Genomic DNA, 17,302 nt, shown 5'->3' with positions numbered 1-17,302 from the left:
AAGCCAGCTACTGGTAACAATATTTTTCTGAATTCCTCAATTGGGTGATGTGGGAACACTGTCATGGGAACTTCTCATAGTTGCCCTGGTAGCTTGGTTTGCTCAGCTACAGCAAGCCATGGGATTTTTGCTGTTTCAAAAATCCCTCAACAAGAGTATCCCATCCCAAGCATAGCTGGGCTGTGCAGTGGTGGAGAGTCTCTGCACCATGGAAGGGAAAAGCACAAAGCACCTTACTCACTGTAGCCTGGGGAAGGGATATCAGGAGGCGCAAAACAAGGAGTTTTAACCCCAACTGTCCTTCCCCAGTTTTCTGGGAACAGGGGACAACAGGTAATGCAGCCAGGCCATTCTCATCAATAGGGAGCATTTGGGGCTGGCTTAATGCCTAGCTAGATGGGCCATGCTTGTAGGCATCACCAAGGCATAGACCTGTTACACTGGGGTCCTTGTGCTCTCCTTGAAGCTAGGTTAACAGTATTTACCAGTGTGATTGACCTAAGTCAGCTTTTTCAGCCTTTTTCTTTTGAGGCTAGATGGTATTTTTTCAGGGATCTCCCGAGCCTCTAGAGTATACACATCAGTTGCTACCAAACTCTATGGACTCCCTGTTCTTTGTCACTGGTGGCATCCAGAGGTCACTGATGTGAGCTGTATGCCTGTCTGGCATCAGGCATACTGAAAATAGGCTGTGCCCACTTAGGTATGCACCCTGAAACAGTTCCTTCGCAGCCTCTTGCTGAGGTCTTTCAGTGCTAGTTTAGTGGGTGGTAGTTGAAACTTGCTGAACCCCTCTACTGCTGGTTCCATCTGTGGGGACAAAAAAGAAAAGCCCCAAAACCCTTTGACACGTTGCTTCTTTGCTGAGCTAATTCCTATCCTTCCCATCTTTCTTATCTGGTCCAAGTTTCAATCCAGTTGATAAATTACCCTGAAATGGAAGGGAAAAGAAGAATCCTAGCGGGAGGTGCCAGAGGCAGTGAAATGGAGAAAGATGGTAAATCCCAGTGACTGGGGAGCCCCTGTGTATGGGGAGATGGACAGTGAGGGTGGACTGCTGCCCCATGAGCTGGTCTCACACACACAGTGGAGCAATGCTTTTCTTCCCAGCTGTGATGTGCTGCTGGAGCAGCATGCATCAGAGGAGGTGTGGGGATGGAGTATCTAATGTTGGGCACAGGGTGGAAAACCGCATAGGTCTGCATTCCTGCTAGCAGTTGCTGTGCCTGGAGTTGTAGGAGTTGCAAGGGAGCATGGAGCTGGGTGTCCCCATGGCTGGCAGCTGCCCTCCCACTCCACTGTGGGAGTGGGCAGGCGGTGGAGTCAGCAGCACAGTCCCATCACACTGGCTTCTTTCTGAGCTTGCTCTAAATAGCTCTCTGTAACATGAGCCACATTTCTGCCATAGTCTTCTCCAGAGTGCATCTGTATTTATACTGGGGCTTTCATTAGCAATCTGGCTCTTGCAATGCTAGCAGCCCACAGCCCTCACTAGTCTCTCCTGCCCACATGCTCAGGGAGCGAGACGAGCACCCCGGCACCACTGTCCCTGAGGATAGGAAGGTGATTGGCAGCTGGAGGAATCCCTGAGCCAGCTCCTGTCGGGAAGAAGCGCCTTGTCATCATGTCCCACCATCCTGCAGCAACAGGGGGGACTGCCTGCAGACACCCCCCCCCCAGCCAGGCTCACTGATCCCCAAGACAGCATGGGGACAAGCTGGGTTTGTTTTGGATTATTGCTGGCTCTACGTGCTGTGTTCCTCCTGCTGCTCTCATGCAGTTGCTGCTGTACCTGACTCCCAGCCAGAGCGAGCTGAGCCCACCATCTGGGGAGATTGTATCTGGCACGGTAGGAGCTGATCCCTTTCAGTTTTTCTCCTAAAAGTGGTGTGACCAATCCTGTCCCAGCTGGAGAGAGTGCTTCAATTAATAGTGCATATCTGGTTTGATTATGTATTCTGCTGTGGCTCTGATGACCAAACAGTATACTGCTACACGGGAAGAAAATGCATTTATCCATCATGTTTTTACCTATACACTGCAAAATCAAGCCCTGTCTCCCTTTCTGCTCCAGCATGGTGCTCTGATACTCCAGAGCCCAGGTTGCCCAGGTAGGCATCCAGACAGGCCTTGAATATCTCCAGAGAAGGAGACTCCACAACCTCCCTGGGCAGCCTGTTCCAGTGCTCCGTCACCCTCACTGTGGAGAAGTTCTTTCGCATGTTGGTGCAGAACTTCCTGGGCTCCATTTTGTGGCCATTGCCCCTTGTCCTGTCCCCACAAACCACTGAAAAGAGGTTGGCCAAATCCCTCTGTCTCCCAAACCTCAGGTATTTGTACACATTGATGAGATCCCGTCTCAGTCTTCTCTTCTCCAGGCTGAACAGACCCAGGTCTCTCAGCCTTTCTTCATAAGGAAGATGCTCCAGGCCCCGTATCATCTTTGTGGCCCTACCCTGGACTCTTTCCAGGAGATCCCTGTCTTTTTTGTACTGGGGAGCCCAGAACTGGACACAGTACTCCAGGTGACGCCTACCCAGGGCAGAGTAGAGGGGGAGGATCACCTCCCTTGACCTGCTGGCCACGCTCCTTTTAATGCACGCCAGGATCCCATTAGCCCTCTTGGCCACAAAGGCACACTGCTGGCTCATGGTCAACCTGTTGTCCACCAGGACCCCCAGGTCCTTCTCCTCAGAGCTCCTCTCCAGCAGGTCGTCCCCCAGCCTGCACTGATAGATGCGGTTGTTCCTTCCCAGGTGCAGGACTCTACACTTGCTCTTGTTAAACCTCATTTGGTTTCTTCCTGACCAGCTCTCCAGCCTCTCCAGGTCTCGCTGAATGGCAGCACAGCCTTCTGGCGTGTCAGCCAGTCCTTTCAGCTTTGTGTCATCGGCATACTTGCTGAGGGCAGACACTATTCCCTCATCAAGGTCGTCGATGAAGATGTTGAACAAGACCAGACCCAGCACCGACCCCTGGGGAACACTGCTAGTCACAGGCCTCCAGCCAGACTCCACGCTGCCGATCACTACCCTCTGAGTTTGGCCAATCAGCCAGTTCTCAACCCACCTCACTGTCCACTCCTCTAATCCCACACTTTCTCATCTTTGCTATCAGGATGTCATGGGAGACAGTATTGAAAGCCTTGCTAAAGTCAAGGTAGATGACATCCACTGCTCACCGATCTACCCAGCTGGTGATGCCATCATAGAAGGCAATGAGGTTGGTCGAGCACGACTTCCCCTTGGTGAATCCATGCTGACTACTCCTCATAACCTTCTTCTCTTCCAATTGCTTGGAGATGGCATCCAGAACAAGCTGTTCCAACACCTTTCCAGGGACAGAGGTGAGACTGACTGGCCTGTAGTTTCCCAGATCCTCCTTCTTGCCCTTTTTGAAGACCAGAGTGACATTGGCTATCCTCCAGTCTTCAGGCACCCTTCTCCCAAGACTGAAGTCTTGGGAGAAGGGCAGAGGGAGAAGAGAATCACAAAAGACAAAAACCAAGGAAGTTCAGTAGGCATGGAAGTGGCATGACAAAAGTGATTCTTCTAGAATAACCCTATAACATTAGACAAAGTGTCCTGGTTTCAGTTAGGAGAGAGTTAATTTTCGTACTAGTAGCTGGTAGAATGCTATGTTCTGGATTAGGATGAGAAGAGTGCTGATAACACACTGATGTTTTAATTGTTGCAGAGCAGTGCTTATACCAAGCCAAGGACGTCTAAGCTTCTTGCTCTGTCCTGCCAACGGGCAGGCTGGGGGTGCAGCAGGAGCTGGGAGGGGACAGACCCAGGACAGGTGACCCAAAGTGGCCAAAGGGGTATTCCATACCATCTGACGTCATGCTGAACAATATATAGGGGTGGCTAGCCGGGGGAGGGAGGCTGGGCTGCTCGGGGTTAGGCTGGGCATCGGTCAGCGGGTGGTGAGCACTTGCATTGTGCATCACTTATTTTGTACACATTAGTAGTAGTAGTACTATTAACGGCTGGGTTAAACTACAACAGTCTTTTTGGCGCCCAATATAGGGTCCAAAGGGTTGAGATAATGACAGAACTGACCAGAGTGTGTTAAACTAAAATTGGTATAAGTATTAGACCTGCTTAATAGTTGCTCGTCATAATGCTGATTGCTTTAATCTCAAGTCTGCTGCGCCTGATTTCCAAATTGAGTATTATAGCACATTATTTTCCGTATGTTCTCTCTCTGTCATGTTGTTTATTCTCTCCGGGCCCTGGTTTAAGTTCATTATGGTACTGTGCGGTGTAACAGCGGCTTATGATACAATGAAATTTCTGGTCATGACTCTAACTTGGTATTTGTACTCAGCAATGTTGTCGACTCTATACTTTGGAAACCGTATCTCGGAAACTATTAGCAATTACACCTATTGCCTTTTTTCATCAGGGAGCCAATCTGTGGTGGGGAAAGGGGAAGATATTTTTTCTTACTCGATCACTCTTCCTTTCTCCTTCACCACCCTCTTATCCTCCGAGCTTGTTACAATCGTTAGCCAAAATATTGAATATCCTTGGGATACTCAGACCAGCATGTTCTTGTTGTTATGTCTCCTGAATGCGCTTCAGGTTTTGTTTAAAGTTAAACAGCTACTTAGGAATCTCATCCAGAGATCTGTCCTGAGGCAGGATAGTTGTGAGTGGTAGGGAGTATGGGAGGATATGGGCAGGTTTCTAGAGCAGTGGGCACCTCCAGTGTTTTGGAAATTCACCCCTGAACAACTGCAAAATCCTCAAAAACTGGTAGAACGCTTGAAAAAAGGGTGTCATGACTCTGGTAGTTCCAAAGTGACGTAATGTGCTGGGGTCTAGCCCTTGCCTATTGAGCTGCAATTGATACTACTACCAACTTAGTGACAGACCCTGTGGCCACTCTAGGTCCTGTGACAGACCCAACGGCCACTCTGAACCCTATGATGGACCCTGCAGCCGCTCCAGTTCCTGTAGCCGCTCCAGTTCCAGCTCCTGCAGCCGATCCAACTCCTGTAGCTGGGTCAGAGAAACGAGCTGTAGCAGTGCAAGTTGCCCCTGTAGAGAAGGGGAAAAAATGGTATAGAGATTCAGGTTGTTTAGAACGCAGAGAGCCTTCTGCCAAATCTAGGTATAGAGACAACGATGCTGGGCCATCAGGGATTCAGGAGGAGGAAGATGAGGATGCCGAAAAATCAACAGTAACTACCCGAAACCTATACCAGCGTGAGCTACAAGATGTGCGAAAAGATTTTGGTCGTTGTATAGGTGAGCAGCTTGTCACCTGGCTGCTCCAGTGCTGGGACACCGGAGCCAATTGTGTGGAATTAGAGGGCAGGGAAGCCAGGCGGCTGGGATCCCTTGCTAGAGACGCTGGCAATGACAAAGCAATTGCAGATGGAGCACAATCTCACAGCCTCTGGAGGTGTCTCCTCTCAGCTGTGAGGGAAAGGTATCCCTTCAAGGAAGAACTTGTATGTCTACCAGGCAAGTGGACCACTATGGAGAAGGGAATCCAGTACCTGAGGGAATTAGCCATATGGGAAGTGATTTATGAGGATCCAGACCTCAGACAAACATCCACAGATCCAGATGAAGTCAGGTGTACACGACCCATCTGGCAGAAGTTTGTACGGAATGCACCATCATCATATGCCAGCTCATTGGCAATAATGGCCTGGAAAGATGATGAGGAATCCACAGTGGATGAAGTGGCTAAACAACTTCAGCAGTACGAAGAAAGTCTCCTCTTCCTTACAGGCCTGTGTCTCAGCTGTGGAGAAGCTTTCTGAAGAGTTCCACCAACTTAAAGAGAATCTATCTTCCTCCCCACCTGAACAAACCAGTGTCCACCGACCAAAAGAGAACACTTTGGAGAAACTTTCTGAAAAGGTTCACCAACTTGAAGAGAGATTATTTTCATCCCCACTTGTACAAACTAATGTCTCAGCTATCAGGGGTAAGCGTTCATCCACACAAGGAAGACGATATGGTGGGTACTCACCCCGTGCCACCCTGTGGTTTTACTTACGAGACCATGGAGAGGACATGAGAAAATGGGATGGAAAATCTACCGCGACCCTAGACTCACGGGTACGTGCGTTGCAAAATAAAACAACTGGGAAAAAGGGATTCTGTGAAAAGTTTGCTGCTTCAGCCTCCAGCAGACAGTCCTTCAAACACAGAAACGAAGAAGATTCTGACCAGGGTTAGGGGGGCCCTGCCTCCAGCCAGGGGGAGGAAAGGGACAATCGAGTTTATTGGACTGTGTGGATTCGATGGCCTGGCACGTCAGATGCACAGAAGTATAAGGCTTTAGTAGACACCGGTGCACAGTGTACTGTAATGCCATCAAGCTAGGTACTAGGCTGGATGTTCAAAGGAAGGGTCCCCTCTACATATCATGCAACTGATGCTACATGGAGCAAGTGGGTTGCACTGATTACTCAGCAGGCTCGAATAGGAAACCCCAGTCGGCCAGGAATATTGGAAGTGATTATGGACCAGCCAGAAGGCAAGTACTTTGGGATATCATCAGAGGAGGAGGTGGTCTGTGCTGAAGAAGCCCCACTGTACACCAAGCTACCAGAAAATGAGAATAAATACATGTATGCCCTGTCCACTGATGAGTCGTGTCGTATTGTGGGGAAGCATCGGAGATGGAAAGCTGCTGTATGGAGTCCTACACGGTGAGTTGCAGAAGCTGCTGAGGGAGAAGGTGAATCGAGTCAGTTTGCAGAAGTGAAAGCCATTCAGCTGGCTTTAGACATTGCTGAACGAGAAAAATGGCCAGTTCTCTATCTCTACACCGATTCATGGATGGTAGCAAATGCCCTGTGGGGATGGTTACAGCAATGGAAGCAAAACAACTGGCAGCGTAGGGGCAAACCCATCTGGGCTGCTGCATTGTGGCAAGATATTGCTGCTCGGGTAGAGAACCTGGCTGTGAAAGTACGTCACGTAGATGCTCATGTGCCCAAGAATGGGGCTACTGAAGAACATCAGAACAACCAGCAGGTGGATCAGGCTGCTAAGATTGAAGTAGCTCAGGTGGACCTGGATTGGCAGCATAAAGGTGAATTATTTATAGCCTGATGTGCCCATGACACCTCAGGCCATCAAGGTAGAGATGCAACATACAGATGGGCTCGTGATCGAGGGGTGGACCTGACCATGGACACTATAGCACAGGTTATTCATGATTGTGAAACATGTGCTGCAATCAAGCAAGCCAAAAGGTCAAAGCCTCTTTGGTATGGAGGACGATGGCTGAAATATAAATATGGAGAGGCCTGGCAGACTGAGTACATCACACTCCCTCAAACCCTCAAAACGGCAAGCGCCATGTACTTACAATGGGGGAAGCAACCACCGGATGGCTGGAAACATATCCTGTGCCTCATGCCACCGCCTGGAACACTATCCTGGGCCTTGAAAAACAAGTCCTATGGCGACATGGCACCCCAGAAAGAATTGAGTCAGACAATGGGACTCATTTCTGAAACAACCTTATAGACACTTGGGCCAAAGAGCATGGCATCGAGTGGGTGTATCACATCCCCTATCATGCACCAGCCTCCGGGAAAGTTGAGTGATACAGTGGACTGTTAAAGACTACACTGAAAGCAACAGGCACTGGGACATTCAAACATTGGGATATGCATTTGGCAAAGGCCACCTGGTTAGTCAATACTAGGGGAACTGCCAACCGAGCTGGACCTGCCCAATCAAACCTGTTATGTACCGTAGAAGGGGATAAAGTTCCTGTAGTGCATGTAAGAAACATGCTGGGGAAGACAGTCTGGGCTACTCCTGCTTCAGGAAAAGGCAAACCCATTCATGGGATTGCTTTTGCTCAGGGATCTCGATGCACTTGGTGGGTAATGCCAAAGAAGGGAGAGGTCCGATGTGTACCTCAAGGGTATTTAATACTGGGTGAGAATAGCCCATGAATTGAATTGTATCATGTTAATTATTATATAATACTGTATGTTATCACTACCATGATTACTATATACCCTAGATGAAAATGGTGATTAATTAGAATGTATGGAAAAGAGTGTAACCTGAGCATGACATAAATGGTATGAAATAAGGACTGGATAGACAAAAAGGACTGTCGTGGTTTAACCCAGCTGGCAGCTAAACACCACACAGCCTTTTCCTCACCCTCCCCCCCTCCCTCTCTGGGATGGGGGACAGAAATGGGAAAGTGAGGCCCATGAGTTGAGATAAAGACAGTTTATTAAGACAGGAAAATAATAATAATAACAATAATAATAATAACAATAATAATAATAACAATAATGATGATAATAGTACTACTAATAATAATGTGTACAAAACAAGTGATGCACAATGCAATTGCTCACCACCTGCTGACTGATGCCCAGCCTAACCCCGAGCAGTCCTGCCCCCCTCCCCCGGCTAGCCACCCCTATATATTGTTCAGCATGACGTCAGATGGTATGGAATACCCCTTTGGCCACTTTGGGTCACCTGTCCTGGGTCTGTCCCCTCCCAGCTCCTGCTACACCCCCAGCCTGCCCGTTGGCAGGACAGAGCAAGAAGCTGAGACGTCCTTGGCTTGGTGTAAGCATTGCTCTGCAACAATTAAAACATCGGGGTGTTATCAGCACTCTTCTCATCCTAATCCAGAACATAGCATTCTATCAGCTACTAGTACGAAAATTAACTCTCTCCTAACTGAAACCAGGACACAAAGGAAGAGCCTTCTTTCTCTGAATAGTCTCAAAAGGGTATCTTCTTTTTTCCTTCAGTCCCTCAAGGCAACGTGTTTTGCTATGGAAAAGCCTGAGGCTGCTGTTGTCCCTGGGGATGGTGGCCAGTCAGTATTTTTGGTCTGGTGCAGTGTTTTCCAGCCAGCCTCACTGGCGTTTAATGCCTACCAATATATGCCTTCACTGGGGCTCACCAAGAAACCCCTGCTGGGTTTGCCTGTTTTAGCCCAGGATAGGTAAAATGAGAGGGCAGCAGCATTTTATTCCAACCTCGATGGTGTTTCGGCACAGCTGATCCTTTTTTGTTTGTTTTTCTCTTTTCTACAGCAGCTGCGGTGTGCCTGCCCCTGCATGCATACAGCATTCATCTTTCCCTGCCTCTTGTACCTGGTCTTCCCTCCTATATGGGGGATAGTCTCCTAAACAGGACAGACAAGGGTATCAGGCCTTCTGCAGGTGATGCTTTCCTTGAGGACTGACCCAAGTAACAAAACCTGTTTTAGGGCCCCCTGCATCCCCAGCTCCGAAGTGTTGAGGAGGGAAGGGGGAGTCTTACAGATTTCCCTCCTTAGTGCACCCTGCTCTGCTGCCAGTGGGCGTATAAATAATACCCACAGCATACCATTTTGGTAACAAGCTTTTCCCAGGATTTATCCAAAGAAGTACATGAACAAGTGTTAAAAATAACGCCAAGCCCTGCCCAAATGCTGGCATCGGTTCAGGGATAGTGTTTTGGGGTTCTTCATAGAAAGCCCTGGCTCTTGGGTTGGTACAGCAGAAGGGGGCCAGCAGGGCTCCTACTGCTTCCCTGTCCTCACTGCCTTGCTGACCACAGAGGATGCTGACCTTCAGCAGATCTGCTGTTCCCCAGGAGGATGTGAGACTTGCACTTCTAATTAGGTTATTTGCTACTGAGCTTTCCCTGCATGTCCTGTGCATTATTTCTGTGTCTAATGGGAGGCACAATGCCAGGAGGAAATGCCAGGAGGGGTTAACCTGGGCTTTGTCTAGTCTGCTACCAGCTCCCTGCCACTGGCCAGATTTAGCTGCTCCTCCAATGTCTCATGCCATAGCAATGGCATATGTAGACATTCTGGCCCTATGTTATGTTTATCCTGATCTGGAAATTGGTTTAGTTGTGGAAGGCACATTACCTTTGTATGTTGAATTAACATCTATATCTCTGGACATCCTTGTTATCCATATAACCACAAAATATAATTGCAAAATTCTGCCCTTTTAATGGGCTGGTTGGTGCCTGTAACTGAAAACCAGACCACCCTGCAGAGACTGCAGGGATGCTGGGGAGCCATACTCCTGGGGCCTATGCAGGCTGCCCCATCCCACTGGGGAGATGAGAGCTGCAGTTTGTTACCCTCAGGCTGGGTTTTACTTGTTGATGCTCAAATCCTGTGCTAGGTATGTAATTTTCCTGCTCTCAGGCTGCTGGAGCATCAGCCTCTCTCCTGTTTTCAGGCTACGTGGGCCAGAGCAGCAGATCCCACTGCTTCCTTGTGTATGGAGCCTAGAGCTCATATAAATGCATCTCTGCTGGTCTAATATGGGATGTAGGAGAAGTTACACCTGTGGAACTGCAGCGTCCACTGCTGTGATGTGGTTTAATATGTGGAGCCTTCTGCATGGAAGAGGAAAAGAGCTGAGATGTCTCCTGGCTGCAAGCCTGGGGCAGTGCTTGGGCTCGCCTATCTGCTCTGATTTGAAGGCACCAGTGTCATGGGTGGGGGAGACCACACTTCTGTTTCAGTGTCTGAAACAGAACTGTGTCATTAATCCCTCCCGATAGCACCTTGGCCTCCATATTTGCATCTCTAGATACATCTGTGCTAGTTTTGGCTTTGAAGAGGAAGGGCCAGATACTTCTGCAGTCTCTAAATACATTACTTTCTGAAGGGCTGGGTTTATTTTAAGCCAATACAGAAAATTGCTGTGAAAGCAGCAGGTGTGCAAAAATTGCTGAAAAGGTCACAACTGCTGCTTGTCACTCCATGCTTCACCTCTTCTGATGTGGGAATACTAATCCTGGAAGATGTTCCTAGTGATGGAGGAAAGGTTCTGTTAGAACATGGTGACCCAGAGTTTTCTCCAGCCATTGCACTGAGAATTAATGAGAGCACAGCAGCTGCTTGTGGTTTGGCTTTGGCCGTCTTATCTAGTGTGCCCAGCTCTCACTTGCTCTCTTCCCCTTCTGGACATTTAGCTGGGCTTCTCTTTTCCTTGCTGTGTGTTGAAACGCTCTTACTGAGTTTGTGCACAGGTTGGAGTGCTTTCTTAAGGGTTGCATTCAATGGAGTGCATTGAAAATACAGACTTCAGAATTGTCCAGAGGTGGAAAGACATCAGAGATGAAAAGCATCTTTTTTTTTTTTTTTTTTTTTCCCCAGATATTGTGAGTATTGTGAGGCAGAATAACCTGCTCTGGGCAACCAGTCCTTCATCAGGGGCATCCTGCTCTTCTGTTCTTCTGATCCTTCCTGCTCCTCTCCCATGTCCAGCCAACATATGAGGTCTCTGAGTCATCATCACTGCTGTTTATTATTAGGTCTGAACCAAGGCCCTGTGTATTATCATTACGGAGCTCCATTTTCAGTGCTCTTTCCACCCTGATATGCTCTTGTTCCCATGGCTGGAATGCATCTGGGATGCATGGGGACACATGACCTTGTTTGCCATCTTTAAGCACCTCTTTGCTGTCTGTTTTTTGACAGAGTTCTGTGAGGTGCCAGAGCACCACACCACAGTTTCCAGCAATTCCCGAAGTGCTGAGATAGCTACACGGGGAGCATCACAGAGCATCATGCACCATCTCTTTAGTCTATCTCACCTGAGGGTTGAGCCCTATTTTGGTCTGTCCAATGAAGTCTAAAGTCGATGAGTTTGTCAGGAGTCTCCTGTGACCTGCTTTGTCACTGGCATCAGGTCACAGGTACTGTGTGAGCCCAGGCTTTCCCTCTACCATCTTTACTTTCTATTTTAAAGAGCATGTCAGGATTTCCTCCCACACATGGATCCCCTTTATCTCTAGCATTTCCTTCACTGTGGGTCTTTTTCCATCCTGAGCAAAACTGCTGCTCACAGTGTATGGACACATACTGGTATTGAACAGATTCCATTCAGAAAAAAACAAACTTGAGTATGTTTTTAATAGCCAGGTGGATTAGCTACTGGATCAGCTGGCATGGGATGCTTTTCCACTCTCAGTCCACCTGTAGGCTTACTGTGTCTTTCCAGAAGCGTATTTCTGTTTCTTCAGGTATTCTACCTAAATAAATTGCACTAGGTTTTTAATCCTGCATTAGAGGCTTTCTGGTCCTCTGAGTCAAACAGAAATCATATGAGAATAAGACCTCCGGAAGTCATGCAATTACATCTCCCTAACCCAGACATAGTTTACTTAGACTATGCCATTCCTCATGTTTCTTCATCTTATCTCTCTCAAGAAAGTCCCAGGGACTGGGACATCATTGCTGCATCCCGTGTCTTTGCAGTCCAGTCCCTTCCCTTCTTCAGTTTCCCCTGATGCTATGGCACACAGAGTTGGACGAAATCCTGAGTTGGGCATTTCTTTGTCAGCAAACCCAGACAAAAAAAACTTTCCAATTTCTCACACTAAGGGCCTATGAAAACCAACAGGAATGTGTACCTCTAAATAAGTAAAGCAAAGAGCTTCTGAGACAGACAGAACCATGAATAGTATGAAGAAAACCAGTCTTATCTCCTGACTGTTGTGTTTTTTGTTTTGTTTTGTTTGCTTTTTTTTTTTTTTGTGGAATAATGCATGTTTTATCTGTCATACCTGATGTTTAACCTAAACTTCCCTTGCTGCCTGTCAGGCAGCCTATTCCTGTTGCCCTGGGATGTGGAGAATGGCTTATTAACTTGTTTTTGGCAGCAGCCTTTTATGCATTTCAGAACTGCTTTAATGTACCCCCTAGTTTTCTACAGACAGCTATCACACTTGCTTTGCATTTTACTTCTTTCTGTTTGTTTTTTTTTGTTGCTGTCTTTGAAGTCTCACCAGTTTGTCTATATTTTTGCCAGACTGGTGGAAAGCTGGGGCATGTACCAATGTTGGGTAGAGATGAAGGATTACTCCATTTCTTGTGTATGGCATGCCTGTTCATACAGCTGGACTTATTGTTTGTCTGCTTCAAAGCAAAATGCCACTATTATTCAAGTTCAGCCTGTGATCTATGGTAACCACAACTCCCTTCTAAATGAGCAGGTCATGCACGATCATTATAGGTGAGGATGTGCAGTCTGTGCTGTGTGAGGTGTCATGGTAATGATTATAATTTGTGTCTATTTGCTGTTTATGTATAGACCTTTTCCCTTCAGCTAACAGATGGTACAGACGAAGACTAAGAGACAACCATTCCATTTCAGAGCCAGCAGGTTAAATGCCCAAGAGGTGGACTGAGTCTCCAGGGTTTAGTTACAAGCCTGCAATACCTAGGCTTTTTAGCAGATGTTTTCAATGGCTTTCCCTTAACTGTTGTTTCCTCTTCTCTTTGCAGCTTTTCTAAGCACCTACTGGGACGTGGGTGTCCATGAATGCATGCAGACTTTTGTGTGGCACTATAATCTGCCACTCATGTGCTGCTAGGTTGCTGCTGAGGGATGATTTCTGAGTGTACCTTCAATGGTCTCTTCCAATCAGAGAGCTCTTTGCAGAAGTACCAGTTATCTAAGGATTGCTTCATTTGGCATTAAAACGTAGCGAGCTGGGGCAGGTAACACTTCAGAGCAGTGCTGCATGTCCATTTTGGGTGATAAATGTATAACCTTAGGAAAAAAAGCAATATAAACAACCATAATTAATATCATGCAACTCTAATAAGCTGGTAGTTGTGTGCTCATTGAGAGGGCTTTAAACTACGTAAGATGGGGGATGGGGCTGAAACAAGGCTTGTTGGAGCTGTGCCGGGGGAACAATGGCAAGGCCGGGGAAGAAGGCAATGGCCCAGCTGAAGCGCATCTACACTAATGCACGCAGCATGGGTAACAAACGGGAGGAGCTGGAAGCCATCGTGCAGCAGGCAGGCTATGACTTGGTTGCCATCACGGAGACGTGGTGGGACCAGTCTCATGACTGGAGTGCTGCAATGCCTGGCTATAAGCTCTTCAGAAGGGACAGGCAGCACAGAAGGGGTGGTGGTGTGGTTCTCTATATTAGAGAATCTTTCGATGTTGTGGAACTCGAGGCTGGGAATGACAAGGTTGAGTCCCTTTCGGTTAGGATCGGCGGGAAGGCCAACAAGCCTAGCGTCCTGGTTGGGGTCTGTTATAGACCACCGAACCAGGATGAGGAGACGGATGAGGAGTTCTACAGGCAGCTGACAGAAGTTGCAAAATTGTCGGCGCTTGTTCTCGTGGGGGACTTCAACTTCCCTGACATATCCTGGAAGCACAACACAGCCCAGAGAAAGCAGTCTAGGAGGTTTCTGGAGAGCGTGGAAGATACCTTCCTGACGCAGCTGGTTAGTGAGCCTACCAGGGGAGGTGCCCCACTAGACCTGTTCACAAACAGAGAAGGACTGGTGGGAGATGTGGAGGTCAGAAGCTGTCTTGGGCAGAGTGACCACGAAATGGTGGAGTTCTCTATTCTTGGCGAGGCCAGGAAGGGGACCAGTAAAACCGCTGTATTGGACTTCCGGAGGGCTGACTTTGAGCTGCTCAGGACACTAGTTGGTGGAGTCCCTTGGGAGGCGGTTCTGAAGGGCAGAGGGGTCCAGGAAGGCTGGGCGCTCTTCAAGAAGGAAATCTTAATGGCGCAGGAGCGGTCTATCCCCACGTGCCCAAAGACGAGCCGGCATGGAAGAAGACCAGCCTGGCTCAACAGAGAGTTGCAGCTTGAGCTTAGGAGAAAAAAGAGGGTTTATAATCTTTGGAAAAGAGAGCAGGCCACTCAGGAAAACTATAAGGATGTTGCGAGGCTGTGCAGGGACAAAATTAGAAAGGCAAAAGCTCATCTGGAGCTCAATCTGGCTACTGCCGTTAAAGACAACAAAAAATCTTTTTACAAATACATCAACGCAAAATGGAGGACTAAGGAGAATCTCCAGCCTTTACTGGATGCGGGGGGAAACGTTGTTACAAAAGATGAGGAAAAGGCTGAGGTGCTTAATGCCTTCTTTGCCTCAGTCTTTAGCGGCAATACCGGTTGTTCTCTGGATACCCAGTACCCTGAGCTGGCGGAAGGGGATGGGGAGCAGGATGTGGCCCTCACTATCCACGAAGAAATGGTTGGCGACCTGCTACATCACTTGGATGTGCGCAAGTCGATGGGGCCGGATGGGATCCACCCGAGGGTACTGAGAGAACTGGCAGAGGAGCTGGCCAAGCCGCTTACCATCATTTATCAACAGTCCTGGCTCTCAGGGGAGGTCCCAGTCAACTGACGGCTAGCAAACGTGACGCCCATCTACAAGAAGGACCGGAGGGCAGACCCAAGGAACTACAGGTCTGTCAGTTTGACCTCAGTGCCAGGGAAGCACATGGACCAGATTGTCTTGAGAGTCACCACGCGGCACTTGCAGGGCAAGCAGGTGATCAGGCCCAGTCAGCATGGGTTTATGAAAGGCAGGTCCTGCTTGACGAACCTGATCTCCTTCTATGACAAAATGACGCGCTTGGTGGTGTGGTGGTTTTACTCAGGTGGGCAGCTGAGCACCACCACAACCGCTCTCTCACTCCCCCTCTCCTCAAAGAGGAAGGGGGAGAAAATACAACGCAGAGAACTCAAGGTTTGAGATGAGAAAGGTTTAATTAAAGGGAAAGGGAATGGGGAGGGAAAAAAGAAACAAAAGAAACAATAAGTCCGCGCGGAAGCACAGAGAGAGAGAAAAAAAAAATTATTCTCTACTTCCCATCAACGAGCGATGTTTGGCCACGTCCTGGGAAGCAGGGCCTCAAAATGTGTAGTGGTTGTTCAGGAGGAACAGCCCCCTCCCCCACAAGAGCCCCCCCCTTTTATTGCTGAGTGTGACATCAGGTGTTATGGAATATCCCTTTGGTTGGTTTAGGTCAGCTGCCCCGGCAATGTCCCCTCCCCATCACTTGCCCACCCCCAGCCTGCTGGCTCTTGGGGGCTTGGAAGGAGTCCTGATGCTGTGCCAGCACTACGCAGCAATAGACACAACACTGGAGCGTTATCAGTGCTGTTCCAGCTACGAGTGCAGAGCACAGCACTGTGTGGGCTGCTGCAGGGAAAAGGTGACTCCAGCTCAGACAGACCCAACACAACTTCCACCCCTTATTCCATAACATTTGTGTCACAGTCAGGTACAGTTTAATATATAGATGTTCTCATCACCATTGTTTTCTGTCCATTGAAGCATTTATATGTCTGTACTTCTCTTTATTCCATAGGTCTTTTCCCAAAATGTTCATAAAAACTGTTGATGGTTTCAGCTTCATCTGTCAAAGTGGTCACTCAGGGCAGGCGAAGTTGGTTTTCTTGACACCAGTACCAGCTTAGCTCACATCACTGTTGCACTTGCCCGTTGCCTTGCGAAGTTGACCTGTCGTTGGTTCTGCAGTGTCCTCCTACAACACATAACTTGGATGACCGATTAATTTTCTCCCAGTGTTAAATCTCCTTGAGGCACACACTTGATATCCCCATTCTTTCTGCATTACCCACCAGGTATACCCTGGTCCTTGGGCAAAGACAATCCCACGAGTGGGTTTGCCTTTTCCCAAGGCAGGAGCAACCCACACCATCTTCCCCATCCACTTTCCCACATGCACTACAGGGACTTTAGCTTTTCCCACAGTATGTAGGGGTTTTGTTTCAGCAGGACCAGGACGGCTTTCAGACCCCCTGTTGTTAACTAGCCAAGTGGCCTCTGGTAGATTTATGTCCCATTGTTTCCATGTCCCAGCACCCAATGCTCGCAGCATAGTTTTTAACAGTCCATTGTACCTCTCAACCTTCCCAGAGGCTTGTGGGTGATAAGGGATGTGGTACACCCATTCAATGCCATGTCTCTTGGCCCAGGAAGTGACCAAATTGTTTCGGAAGTGACTCCCATTGTCAGACTCAATTCTTTCTGGTGTACCATGTCGCCACAGCACTTGTCTTTCCAGGCCCAAGATAGTGTTTCGGGCGGTGGCATGGTTTACTGGATATGTTTCCAGCCACCCAGTAGTTGCTTCTACCATGGTCAGTATGTAATGTTTACCTTGGCGGGTTTGTGGAAGTGGTCCGATGTAGTCAATTTGCCAGGCCTCACCATATCGAAATCCAAGCCATCTCCCCCTGTTCCAGGGAGACTTTAGCCTCATGGCTCTTTTGATTGCAGCACAGGTCTCACACTCATGGGTAATCTGTGTGATGGCCTCAATGGTCAAGTCCACCCCTCGATCACGAGCCCATCTGTATGTGGCAACCCTCCCCAGATGTCCCGATGTTTCATGAGCCCATCGAGCTACAAACAGCTCACCCTTACATCCCCAGTCCAGGTCCACCTGAGCTACTTCAATTTTCGAAGCTCGATCTACTTCTTTGTTGTTCTGATGTTCTTCGGTAACACGATTCTTAGGCATGTG

The 17,302-nt window shown here is 48.4% G+C and overlaps 1 pseudogene across 1 annotated transcript in view; it reads right to left on the bottom strand.

The window, feature by feature from the left end:
* Nucleotides 1-1,210: 1,210 nt before the first annotated feature.
* The window catches only part of LOC309889463 (very low-density lipoprotein receptor-like), a 37,256-nt pseudogene continuing 21,164 nt past the window's right edge, over nt 1,211-17,302 (bottom strand). Inside the window, exon 3 of the transcript in view lies at nt 1,211-1,298. The product of the transcript in view is annotated as a very low-density lipoprotein receptor-like (transcript). The remainder of the gene's footprint in view (nt 1,299-17,302) is intronic.

Source organism: Aythya marila (assembly GCF_965140915.1).
Source record: "Aythya marila genome assembly, chromosome: W".
In the NCBI taxonomy this organism is placed as follows: Eukaryota; Metazoa; Chordata; class Aves; order Anseriformes; family Anatidae; genus Aythya; species Aythya marila.
The sequence above is the reverse complement of the archived record's forward strand: the minus strand, read 5'-3'. Positions and strand labels throughout refer to the sequence as shown.